This window comes from Mustela putorius, unplaced genomic scaffold, assembly GCF_011764305.1.
Source record: "Mustela putorius furo isolate JIRA1106 unplaced genomic scaffold, ASM1176430v1.1 tig00000083_pilon_pilon_pilon, whole genome shotgun sequence".
Classification (NCBI taxonomy): Eukaryota; Metazoa; Chordata; class Mammalia; order Carnivora; family Mustelidae; genus Mustela; species Mustela putorius.
The window spans coordinates 44,233,440-44,247,057 of NW_025421273.1; the positions used below are offsets into that span (position 1 = coordinate 44,233,440).

General features: G+C 45.6%; 1 long non-coding RNA gene across 1 annotated transcript; it reads left to right on the forward strand.

The window, feature by feature from the left end:
• The first annotated feature begins 3,913 nt into the window (after positions 1-3,913).
• LOC101691817 lies at positions 3,914-8,991 on the forward strand. The gene is made up of 3 exons (XR_200326.3): positions 3,914-4,428; positions 8,055-8,211; positions 8,324-8,991. It is a non-coding gene; the product is annotated as an uncharacterized LOC101691817 (long non-coding RNA).
• Positions 8,992-13,618: the final 4,627 nt, after the last annotated feature.

Genomic DNA, 13,618 nt, shown 5'->3' on the forward strand with positions numbered 1-13,618 from the left:
CTGCTTCCCTTCCTCTCTCTCTGCCTACTTCTCTGTCTACTTGTGATCTCTGTCTGTCAAATGAATAAATAAAATCTTAAAAAAAAAGAAAATATGATTGTGTGTGTATATGTATATATATAATTATATTGTATATATATTATACTTACGTTGTATGTGTGTATATATACACACACACATATTGGGGAGATATATATGTATATGTATGTATTATAAATAAATATAAGTATAATATATATTATATATTAAGTGAATGCATTATATATAATAATTGAATGATATTATTCAGCCTTAAAAAATAAGGAACTTCCTGCCATTTCCAGATTCATAGGGATGAATGTGGAAGGAGTGATGCTCAATGAAATAAGCCAGACGGAGAAAGGCAGATATTGCCTGGGATCACCTACATAGGGAATCTATAAATGAATAAATAAATAAATAAATAAGAATGTCGAACTCCCAGAAGCCGAGGTAGAACGGTGTTTCCTTGGGGTTGGGTAGAGGTAGGAGAAAGTGAGGTGGGAGATTAGCAAAAGGTTTGTGTTTGAAAACCACAGTAACAAAAGAACCAAAAAAGGAAAAATCTGGAGACCTCTATAGACTACAAAGCTAATTGCAGCGGAAAAGCCCTTGCCTGTGCTACCATCTGCTCCCTTTTCCAACCAAGGGGCGGTGTGGATGGAGCAGTGGAGGTTCAGACCCTCTGCTGGGTACCCAGCTCACCCAGTGCGGATCAAGTGCACCCAGAAGCTTCGTCCAGGACATATAAGTGATAACGTGTCACCTAATAGACCATCTCGCAGCTTCTAAAAAGAGATCAGTTTGGATTGAGGTAGAAAGATGCCCAAGGTGCAGTTAGTGGAAAAAGCAAATGGTAGGGGGGCCTGGGTGGCTCAGCCAATTAAGTGTCTGCCTTCAGCTCAGGTCACGATCTCAAGATCTGGGATGGAGCCCCGCATCAGGCTTCCCGCTGAGTGGGGAGCCTGCTTCTCCCACTCCTCCCTTTCCTTGGGCTCTCTCTTCCTCTCTGTCAAATAAATAAATAAAAAATAAAAAGTGAGTGAATGATAGAAGAGTGTGCAGTATCAAATAAACATAGATACGTGGTTCTATATTCATAGAAAACTTCTGGAAGTAGTGTTTACCTCTAGGAAGTGCTCCTGGACAAAACAACCCTCTTTTAATTTACTTTTTAATGTAGTGTCTAAATGTTTAAAAATTACAAACATGTATTAATTCAATTTTTTGAACTAATTCTAAAACATTCTAAAATTTTTGAACTAATTCTAAAACATTCAGGCTTTTTGAAATTCCTTCTTTGATTTTTTTTTTTTTAATGAGGAAATACATAGCATTTTGTACTGAGGCGGCCATGACAACGTTGATTCAAATGAGGTAAGGCTGGAAATAGATGTGCAGCATTAAGGGAATGGTTAAGTAAATAATGGAAAATTGACTGTAATATAATGCAGTCTTTTAAAAAATCAATATTCTGAGAATTTTAGCCAGATGGGAAAGGCTGGCAATATACGAAGTGGAAAAAACAACAACAACAACACAAAAAACAAGATCTATGTAAATTCAGTATTAATATCAACAATGTTAAAAATATGTAGGGAAAAAAAAAAAAGGCTTGGAAGAAAATATCCCCAACTGGCTACAGTGATTGCCTCTGATAGTGAGTGAGATGATGGGGGATTTTTCTCTTTCTGGACCTGTGTATTTTCATCTTCTTTTCCATTTTTGTGCAACGAGCATGCATAATTTTGTAATGTGAACGAAAAAGAAAGTAAAATACTGCGAAAACCATTATATGCCTTCCTGGCATGAGTCAGGAGCTGAATTTTCATGTTTAAATTAGTTTCAGAAACACAGGAGTGGTTTCTAGGCAACCTGCTTGGGAAATCGCGCTCCTTTCCATTGTTGCTGGAGTGTGCGTGAGCGTCTCAGAGAAAATGTAAGAGATGAACCCTTGCGAAAGCGGATTCCTGCTAAAGAAAAACAAGCTTTGCCACTCCGGTTTGGTCACAGAGACTTGAGTTATCGTGACCCCCAGACGCACAGAGGGACCTGAGTTTTGTGGGCTTGTGTGTGTGCCCGGGCGCGTGTTGGCAAATGAGTGATTGATGTGGATGAGAATTGCCATAGGTGGTAGAGCACATTAGTTATTCAAGTCTCTGCCTGTGGTGTGAGAAATTGGGGTAGGGGGTGGGTTTGCGGGGGTGGGGGGACACAGGAACCCAAACCAATAACCCCAGGTGGATGGCTTTCCTGAGAATCCGGGGCTGGGAATTCAGACAGGGACAAGGCTTTACAAGACGGATGGCAGCTCAGGATGTGAAAAGATTGCCTCATCATCGTGTGAACCATTTACTGTCATTATAGACAATCCTGCTGAGCCAAAGGGCTCTAATCAGGAGAAAACACTGAAAAATGGAATCGGGGCTAAGAAACCCTTGGCCCAGCCTGATGGGCCGTGGAGGATGGGTTGAGTTAAGAATGCTTTTTAGCCTCAAGGGAGCCATGTTCTTTACCAAGAGACTGCAGAAGGTACAGAAGGTACTCTTTCCAGCTCGCAGTGTGTGTTTTGTGGACCCCTGGCTTCAGTTTGGGGCAGGAATGGCAGGCATTCTGCCTGATAGAGAGGGTCCGCGCTCAGCTTCTTGCTCCTGGGCCCCCTCGTGGTTGTCTCTCGCAATTACAAAAGTTAAGCAAGCAGGTAAATAGCAGGCGTTTGGGATAATGATAGCCTTTGACGAAGGGTTACTGCCTTTGACCTTGGCAACCCTGAGACTTTGTCAAAGCACAAGGGTGGGGGGAGGGGATGGCTGCAAATCAGGCCTCAGGAAGGAAAGCCCCGGTTCATCATAGAGGGTGGGGCAGGAGGGCAGGAATCTTCCGAAGTGGATGGTAATGAGCTGCTTCTGTCTCCTTTTTTTTTTTTTTCCTGTCTCCACCCTTCTCTACCCATATCCTGCATTCCACTAAGTAATAGTCCACTGGGTCTGGTCAACCCTCCTTTAAGGGACAGACACCTGGAGGGGAAAGGAAAACGGAGACTAGTATTTACTGACCCTCCTCTTGTGGTAGCTCTTGAGGCAAAACTCATCTCTTTTCATCTTCTTACCTAGGCCTTAGCACATGTTTGTAACGTTTGCAGTCTCGAATGGTGTATGGAGGCCATGAGAAGACTGAGGTGCAGAGAGGTTAAGGAATGCCTGAGATCACTAGCTTATAAGTAGCAAAGCAGAAACTTAAACCCCAAATTGGAAGAATCTATTCTTTCTACCAAGATGCTCCCCACTCCCACCCCATGCCCTCTAGCTCGAGGGGCTTGCTGGCCCAACCTGTCTGGGGAGAGCCTCTCTCTGCCCTTTGAGTCAGTCTGCCCTGGGGGCCAACGTCTTCTCCCTTCTCTGAACTTCTCCTTTGGCAGTGAGTCAGCCCTCTGAGGCATATTCTTCTTGTATTACTTGTTTAACTCTTATTTATTTATTTATTATTCAGCTTTTCTTAGAAATTTGTCTTTTTTTTTTCTTCCATAGACAATGAATTAATTCTCCCATAAACTCTTTACCCAGCATTTAGTAAATATTTGCAGGGAGACTAAATTAAGTAGCAGAGTCCTGGTGGGAGTTTTCCTCCCGGGGTCTGTTTGTATTAGGAAAATAGCAAACGGCTTTTATTTTAATGATTTCATTTATTTATTAGAGACCAAGAGAAAGAGAGAGAGAGAGAACCCCCATTCATGAGTGCCGGGGTGGGGGTGGTGGGAGTGGAGGGGGGGGTTGGGGATAGAAGGAGACAGAGACACAGACTCCCTACCCAGCACAGGGCTGGATCCCATGACCTTGAGATCATGACCTGAACCAAAGGCAGACACTTCACCGACTGAGCCACGCAGGCACCCGAGTAGCAAATGATTTTAGTTTTTATCCAAAAATATTTATAATCATCAAAAATAGTTCTGACTTTTCCCCTTTGCCAAAGGGCTTGCTGCTCAAGATAAGTTAAATCTGGATCTGTTTCCGGGAGTTAAAGGTCTTGAGCACTCGCGTGGCTTTGCTGCAACTGCACAGCATCGGGGTCGAAGGTGGAATCTAAGCCCACCTGGCTCCTTCCCTTCTCCCTGGAATCTGCAGGCTCCCAGGCCAAACCCAGCGCACCCCTTCGGAAACAGGGTTCTGTCTTGACAAGCCGGAACACTGCTGGAGCTGGGAACGAGTAGAAGCTTCTCTGCCAGGTGCATTTACATCCGGGTTTCATCTTTCTCTTAAGGCAGCTTCGCTGGCGCAGGTACCTGCGTGGGAAGGTGAAGACGCAAAGCGCTCAGCACCCGCCATCCTTTCACAGAGGACATGGGGCCGGGCTGTTCCTCGAGGGAGGCGGACCACCGCTGCCTGGGCAAGTGCGGCGTGGGGGCAGGAGGTGAGCAGGGCCCTCAGAAGAACTCCTGACAGGCTCTTGCTCTTGCCACTACGATCATGTATTTCATGAGCATTTATTGGACACCTCTTGTATGCCAGGCACTGGGAATGCCAAGACCAGTAGAGCTTTGGGGAGGTATTCAGTCTGGTTGGGGGGAACAACCACCTAAGCAATTAAAGAATAGGATAGGCGCTATAATAGCAGCATGTAAGAGAGACCTCAAGAACACAGAGGAGGAGGTCCAGACGTCTGCCCCTAGGAGTTGGAAAAAAGCTTCATGGATTAGGCAACTCTCAAAAGCAGTCTTGAAAGAGAAGCAATTGTTCCCTGGTTGGGCAAGGCAGGTTGAGTACTCTAGGCTGAGGGAATAAGGTATAAAACAGGAGGGCGGCGGGCTGCCAGTCCTCTGAGGGTCAAACTCCAAGAGGAAGGTGGGTCTGAGAATATGAAGGGCTGTGTCTCAGAGTGGAGCTCCGGCCTCTGGAGGATGAGGTAACATGGAAGGATTTCAGATGGGCTGGAGACTGTGTCACGGTCAGATGTCAAAAGATCTATGTAATTACAATGTGGAGGAGGGACTGGAAGAGGAAGTGGTTGAGGAGTAGGGCCATATGGCCTTAGGAGATGAGTTCCATGAAGCCTGGTGATTGATTGGGGGGCGGGGGTGGTTTGTGAGGGCAGTCTAGGCCAGATCCCAGTTTGGGCATGGAAAGATGGGAATGTTGGTTCCATTCACCCAAATCAGGAACACGTGGGAGAGCTGGGGAAGGTCGGGGAGCAGGTAAGTTAATTGTGGCCATGTCTAAAGGGCATGTGGGACATCGCAGCAGAACAGTCTAGCAAGTGGTTGGTATGTAGGAGTCTGTGCTCAGGGAAGATGTTGGATTCTGATGGAAGAAGGCTGGATCAGGCTTCGCTCTCTGTAGACATTCAATAAACATTGTTTTGAGTAGCTAATTAATGATTACAGGGCCTTGGGAAAATAGAATGATGTTGCAGTGTAAATGTGCATGCTCTTACAGTAATGGACTGATGGTTCCAGAAAAGCTCAAGCTAAATAACACTAATTTTTTCCTGCTATAAATAAATCTTCTGCAGTCGGGGTTTTCAATTACACAGTGAAAAGCAAGGCAGCAGGGGAAATGGGGAAGGGGAGTATATGGAAGGCTTAGCCTGCCTGCAGAGTGAAAACGTGAGCAAGTTGCAGCCCAAGCGAATAAGGTAGTAATCTGATTCAGTGGAAAGGAGATGAAAGTCTAATATTCTGGGTTCGAGTCCTGGTTCCTCTACTGACTCGTTATGTGTCTATTGTATTAATAGGTGCATAGTAAATGTCCACTGCCTCCTTTTAGAGGTACACTCGTGTTTTAAGCTCAGAACGACCTCCTGGTAGGTCCTTTATGATGCTTTCTTTGCAAATGAATCAACCAAGCACGAGGAATTTAAGTGACTTACCCAAGGCCACTCAGCTGAAAAATGGCAGCTCTAAGATTCGAACCCAGACAGTCTGGGCCCAGAATCCTTCTAGAAGCAATTAACTACTGTGCTCTTCTGCCTCTCCAGGTAAAAAAGTTAGGAAATTTCACTGTGCTGGGCCTTTGATTTCTTATTAGTGCATGGATTTTTGTGAAGGGCACGTAGCATAATTTATATTAGGCCTTAATTATAGGTATATACGTTCATTGTGTTCTCCCATAATTAGCCCTTCAAGGAAGCAGTGTTTAAAGATTTGTCCCAAATCCCCCTTTTAGGGAAAGCTTTGGGAGTTCCTGTAATTATGTGACTTTGTGTTTGCAGATCACAGCAGACTATCTGAATAGAATTATCACTTAGCATTAGAGATCCCTGTTTACGGAATTCGGCACAATACTACTAATCATGGGCTCACGAGAAAGAGAGACCTGACTTCTATCCCAGATCTGCCACTTGGATATGTTGCTTAAAACTCTCCATGCTGGGACGGCTGGGTGGCTCAGTTGGTTGAGGGTATGACTCTTGATTTGAGCTCAAGTTATGATCTCAGGGTTGTCAGATCGAACCCCACATCGGGCTCTGCTCTCAGTTTGGAGTCTGCCTGAGATCCTTTCTCCCTCCACCTCTGCTGCCCCCCTGCCTGCATGCTCGATCTTTAAAATTAATAAATAGGGGCACCTGGGTGGCTCAGTGGGTTAAAGCCTCTGCCTTCGGCTCAGGTCATGGATCCCGGGGTCCTGGGATCGAGCCCCGCATCGGGCTCTGCTCAGCAGGGAGCCTGCTTCCTCCTCTCTCTGCCTGCTTGTGATCTCTGTCAAATGAATAAATAAAATCTTTAAATTAAAAAAAAACGAATAAATAAAACTTAAAAACAATAACAACAACCAAAAACCTTTCCATGCCTGCCTCCTCATCTGTACATGAGATAATACTAATAACTTTGTGAGGCTATAAGGGTACAGTGGTAAGGGGTTCATAATCCAGGGTAAGAGTCACTGAGTTTAATACAAACAGGCGTATGAAAATCAGGGGAGGTGCATTCTAGGAAAAAGGAACTGTGGAAGGCTTGCTGGCAGGGAACTTGGAGCATGTGATAGACGACAAAAAGGTCAATGAGACCATCTCATAAACTTATTAAGCAACTAGCATTTTTTTACACCTTCAAAGTCAGCATTTCTTTCTTTATGTAGTGCATATATAACTAATAAAGCAAAACTTGGGGTTTTGTGGTTCGGTGGGTTAAGTGCCTGACTCTTGGTTTCAGCTCGGGTCACCATCCCAGGGCCCTGAGATGGAGTCCCGCATTGGGCTCCCTGCTCAGCAAGAAGTCTGCTTCTCCCTGTCCTTCTGCCCCTCCTCCCACATGTATTCTCTCCCTCTCTTGCTTACTCTCTCTCTCAAACAAATAAAATTAAAATAACTAACTAACTAAATAAATAAAGAGCAAAACTTATGTTTTTAAGGAAATAATTTTCTCCAAATACTTAAGTGTTGATAACAAGCCTAAATCAAGTTCTTCTATCCATTTAACTAAAATCACAACAGGAACACACTAGATATTCTTAAATGAATCCAGTGTCTTAAAAACCTGATAAAACACACATGAGTTTTGCAATGATTACAGAAATTTCTGTGCAAAATTTATTTTTACACAGTAAAAATCCATTTACATAGATTTAAGGTTGTTTGTTCATCATCTCTATTGTTATCCATATTTTAATTCTTATTTTATTTTATACTTTCCCGGGATCCCTATTTCTATAATTTATGGTCACAATAATCATAAGGTCACCCACACACAGACACACACACGGGTGCATGCCCCCCCCCCACATTCAGACTAGCCAAAGTTGCAGATTCTGCTATTAAATGATTGATTCTCGGTGGGGATACCCAACCTAGCAATTCAACCTGCACAATTGTCTTTAGGTTAAGCCTTTTAAAAAATAACCAAGTCTCATTTCTGATGTCACAGGAATTTTAAGTTCCTTTTACGTTCAAATAGATTTTGAGTTTTAGAAACCAGAAACATATATTCCTTTAAAGTTCCCACAACCTCTACTCGCCATCCCACCATTCAGCTGTTGCTATATACTGATCTGGTCTGTCAGTTTGACTGGCCATACTTTATCTGTACCTCATTTTCATTATAGAATCGTCTAGAGCCTGGCTGCTCAAAGGGTGGTTCGGGAACCGAAGCGTATCAACACTACTTGGTATGAAGATCTCAGCTTCACCTCAGACAAGCTAACTCAGAACCTGCATTTTAACAAGAGATCCACCCATGCATGATTTGACTGCACTTTAAAGGTAAGAAGCACCAATATGAAGATTTCATCGCCCTGAGGATGTCAATCCCTTTTCAGTGAGTGTAACTAATTTATCATCTCAGAACCCACTTTTTCTTCTTCTTTCCTTACAGGTTTTTACTTATAGTATTTTAACTGCAAGGATTTTTCTGCTACACGGACCAAGAGAAGAGGGCCGGGGACTGAATCTGAGAAACCCAACATGGAAGAAGGGGGTTGATGAGGATGAGCTGCCCGGAAAGCTAGGAGAAAACCCGGTGGGCTTGACTCACGGAAGCCCAGAGCAATGACCTTTTAAGGACATAATTTTTGTCAGTTTCTCTTATCACGCTGACAAGCATGTAATGAAAGCCCTCCATAAATATTAGCCATTGTTCCTGCCGTGGGTAGTAGTCGTAATTTAAGCGTTTGTTTTTTTCTTTAAAGGTTTTTTGTTTATTTACTTGAGAGAGAAAGAGAACGAGCAGGGGGAGGGGCAGAGAAAGAGGGAGAAGCAGACTGCCTGCAGAGCAAGGAGCCCGATGGGGGGCTCGATCCCTGGACCCCGAGATTGTGGCCTGAGCCGAAGGCAGACCCTTAACCCACGGAGCCACCCTGGTACCCCGAGGAGTAGCAGTAATTTGCAAATGAAGAACAGATGCCGTTTTGGATAAGCTGGAACAACTCAAGGAACATCATCGCAGAGTTTTCCACAAGAGCCATTTTCCTGATCCCTCTTGGATATTGAATGAAGGGCTAATTTGGAGGATGACCTCAGGAAAAAATAAGGTCAGAGGAAACAGTCTGTTTGCTGGAGTGTTTATGTTTCCTTTGGAGGGCGGGGTGGGGGGGTGATAACATGCGTAAGCAAACTTACTTTTCGAAGAATGCCACGACTCTTCTTCCACTCTGTTTACTGGACTTTGAGCACGGCACTCTATGCCTTTACTAATTTTTTTTTTTAATGTAAGGAAATGGTTTGAATGCGGTTTTCAAATTCCCCTGCCCTTCAGGAGTGAGAGGTCTAGTCCTAAAACCCCAGGAGAAGAATTGATTTCTCTGAGACCTTCCTGAAATACTGTTTTGCTCTTGCAGACTTGTGCTCTGTTAGACATTAATCTGGCTAAGGGATGAGAAAAGAATAATGCAGGGACATTCTAGAAAGTACATTGATCAGGACAAACTGAATGTTAATAATCGGCTTCATAGCTTGAGTACGTTAGTAGACTGTATCACATGAGCATTCAGCTATTAGCCAGCAGTCCTGTAGTCTCAGTCTTTGAGCTGTTCTATTTCCAACTGTTCTCTGTGTGTCTGCGCCATCCCTTTAGAGCTGGTTAAAAACCACGGATTTTACTTATGACGTTATCCCGAGTGTCTCCTGTGGGGCCCTGCAGGGAGTTTACAGAGACACCTGGTGGCCGGTAAGGCAAAGTCCCCTGGCTTTATTAGGAAACAAAGGATCTGAATTGTGTCTAAAATTTCAGTCATTTCTGTGGTTGAGAATTTCATTCTTTCTTCCTAATCTTCTGGTGGGATTGCAGCCACATATTGACAAAATGGACTTGGATTCTTACCGATGATTTTTATGGCCTCCGGCCTCTCTTTCCTTAAGGAAACAATCCACCCCGTGGACTGACCAGCACCATCAGGGGAACTAAAATCTTGCCGAGGCTAGAACGAGGGCGAGGCAAGAGCGAATGGAAGGAGGTGCCATTCAGTGACGAATATGCACAGCGTTTAATGCCATATTCTAGAAAAATCAAAATCAATCCCAAAAAAGTCATTGTCAATAAAAAAAAGTCAAAAATTATAAGTAGCAGGGCCAGTATTGCTGATTTTCTCTTTGAGTTCAGGCTCCCATATGGCTCCGAAAGGCTCTGAGGGGAGTGAGTGAAGGTTCTGGTGGCCTTCCCTGATGGCCTATCCCCAGCCCGGCTCATTCATGGTCAGTGGATCCATGTCCACCCCCTCCCCCCACCCAGGGTTTCCCTTTTTCTTCCAGTGGCTCTTCAGGTCTCCTCACATTCACGTGAAGGGTGGGGACCCTGGGTCAATGGCACTGATACACAAGAAGAAGAAACGTAGAATAGAAAATTCACATGCGGCCCAGAGGGGGAATAGCTGAGAATTCTGTCTTCCAGTTCTCCTGTTTTATTAGTCAGGACCCTCTTTCCTCCACCTTCCCCCCAAAGACGCTTCTCACAGGCAGAGACCTGAACCACTCATTCCCACTGAGGGGCTTTTTGCGAGGCTTCTGAGCCCAGGAGACCCGGGCACTGAGGGCAGGTGCCCGATGTCGCTGGAATGACAGGAGACCCGGGCACTGAGGGCAGGTGCCCGATGTCGCTGGAATGACGTTTGCTGTGGTGAGAAAGTCCCTCCTCACACCTCTTCTGTTTTTAAGCGGGCCAAGACAAGGGTGGGGGTGGGGTGGGGCGAGTGAGGACCTGGGCCCATGGAGACATGCTGCTTCTCAGGGGGCGCACACTGGTGTGAGATGTTGGCAGCCAGAAGCTCCCAGGATAGCCTGGGAAGAGTGTGAGAGCTTGGTCTGCATGGTGCCGCCTCTGCCCTGCCCCTTCCCCTTCGTGAGAACCGACTACCGGAACTGACCGGCTACGGTTAACAGAAGAAGTGACCCCTCCCGCCTCCTCCCTGCTTGTCTCTCCTCTAACCCTTGCCTGGTCACCAGAGACATGGTCACCGGAAATAGCAGGAAAATATGCTGTAACGGTGACCACACGAGCTGCTGTGAAAGGGGAAGGAAAGCCGGGGTGGGGGGTGGGTAAGAACATACTGAGGCAGGAAAGGGTCGGAAACTCAAGAAAAAGAAAAATTTCAGAAAGCCCCGAGAAGCAAGTGGCCTAACAGGGAGACCCAAAGGGTCTCTTAGATACGGGCTCCTCAGCATGTGGCGAAAAAGGACTCCAGCAATAAGAGGAAGCCAGGGGGTACTCACTCTAAATGACCATGTCAAGTCTTACAGCTTTCCAATATATTCCCTTGGGGAGTTGCTGGGAGAACAGTGTGTGCCCTCCCACAAAGCACTGACACCAGAGCCTGCCGTGGTCTCTGGATCACTCACCTGGACACATCGGATACCCTGTCTCATGTATCAGCTGTTCTCCTGACCTAGAAAACCGCATATCCCTTATCACCTGCTCATGTCGCTTCATGAACGTGGCCCTTCTGTTGGCAACGCAATGGGTCTCTTTTTACCCACAGAGGTTCCGCTGACCACTGGAGCCTGTGTGGTTCAGCAGGGGAATCATACTGGCATTTATAGAGCGCCTCTTCTTAAATTTTTATTTATTTATTTTGTTTGGGAGAGAGAACGAGTGAGAAAAAGAGCATAAGCAGGGGGAGGGTCAGAGGGAGAAGCAGACTCCCTGGTGAGCAGGGAGCTTGAGGCAGGATTTGATGATCCTAGGACTCCAGGACCATGCCCTAAGCCGAAGGCTTATGCACTTGCTTAACCAACGGAGCTATCCAGGTCCCCTATTGAGGGCCTCTTCTATGCCCACTTTGGGCTTGTACTTTACCAATTTCCTCTTTAATCCCCCAAGTACCTTTTCAAGTAAATATTATAATGATCATTTTTAACAAATGAGAATATGGAGACTCAAGAAATTACGTGACTTGCTCAAGCTCCTATGATCATGAAGTGGTGGTCCCAGGGCTTGAACTGGGGCCACAGGACTCCTTCTATGTCTTCATATTTTTTCTGTTGCGTTAGGTCAGCAGAGACATGGGAGAGATGCCTCTGTGTATAAGACACAGAGTGCATATAGAGAAGTAGAAATTATGACCCACATTCTCTCAAGAAATTTTGCTTTGACCTAGGTTAAAATATTACACAGCACTAGAGTAGTAACGTAAGGCTGAAATAATCCCCGAGCCATGAGTGCTAATGAGATTCTGAGAAGATTATGAATCATAGGATCCACCATCCTTTGTCTGAGAGCTTGCCTTCTCCCCACTTTTTAATTCCTTGGATTTCTTTTCTCATTTAGGTATTACTCATTCAGTCAAAAAATATCTTCCCTGAGTAGGAGAGTACAGTCCAGAACTGGGCCACGTCCCCACTCTCCTGGAACTTAACTTCTGGTTGGGAGACATACCATGAACAAGCAAGTGCACATACACACACACCTGCCTTAGGGGCTCATACATGCCATGAGGCAGCAAAGCAAGGAAGAGATATAGAGAAGGTTGAAGTGTTACTGTGGGGAGGGTGCTCAGGGAAGGACTTTCTGATAAGGTGGCATTTGAGCTGAACCAAGAGGGAGGAGAGAGGAAGAGTTGAGAGACTATGTCCAAGGGTGCCCCATGCAGAGGGAGTCAAGAGAGTGAAGACCCCGAGCAAGAGTGGCTATGTTCATGCACTAGCAAGGGGACCAGTGTGGCTGGGGTGGAGGAAGCAAGGGGAGCAGGTGTTGGAGATGGGAAATCAAAGACCTTACAGTCACTAGTAAGACTTTTGACTTTCACTCTGGGCACAATGAGAATCCACCAGGAGGGCTGAGCAGAGAGGTAACATGGTCAGACTTACACTGGCCTTACGTGGAGAATGGAATGTGGGGCAAGGCTTGCTGTCAGGAGGTTAGTCCAGTGGAACCAGTGGAACCAGTGGGATTCAGGGATGGCTTGAACCAGGACCCCAGTGGTGAGTGGAAGACAGATGGCTGGCTTCCAGAAATGCTGCGAAGATGAAGCAGCCCAGATTTGTTGACAGATTGGATGTGGGGTGTTAGGGTCTGATTTGTGTCTCCCCCACATTTGTATGTTGAAGCCCTAACCCCTGGCACTTCAGAACTTGGAGATAAGATCTCAAAAGGGGTGATTAATGTGAAGTGTGAAGTGGGGTCATTGGGCTGGTGCCTAATCCAGTATGATTGGTGTGTTTATAAGAAGTAGAGATTAGGGGATGCCTGGGTGGCTCAGTGGGTTGAGCGGCTGCTTTTGGCTCATGTCATGATCCCAGCGTCCTGGAATTGAGTATCACATTGGGCTCTCTGCTTGGCGGGGAGCCTGCTTCTCCCTTTGCCTCTGCTTGCCTGTGCTCTCTCTCTCTCTCTCTGACAAATAAATAAATAAAATCTTAAAAAAAAGGAAGAAGTGGAGATTAGGACACAGGTACATTCACAGGGAGAAGGTGGCCATCTAGAAGCCAAGGAGAGAGGATTGAGAAGAAACCAACCCTGTTGGCACCCTGATCTGGGACTTCCACCTTCTAGAACTGTGAGAAAATAAATTTCTGTCCTTCCAGCCACCTAGCCTGTGGTATTTTGTTATCACCGCCCTAGCTCACTAACATGTGGGACATGAGAGAGTGACAGGAATCACTGATGGTGCCCAGTAATGGGGTCTGTTTTATGTCATGGTTACAAAAGGTTGGGAGCTGGTCATTTTCTTTACAACTCTCA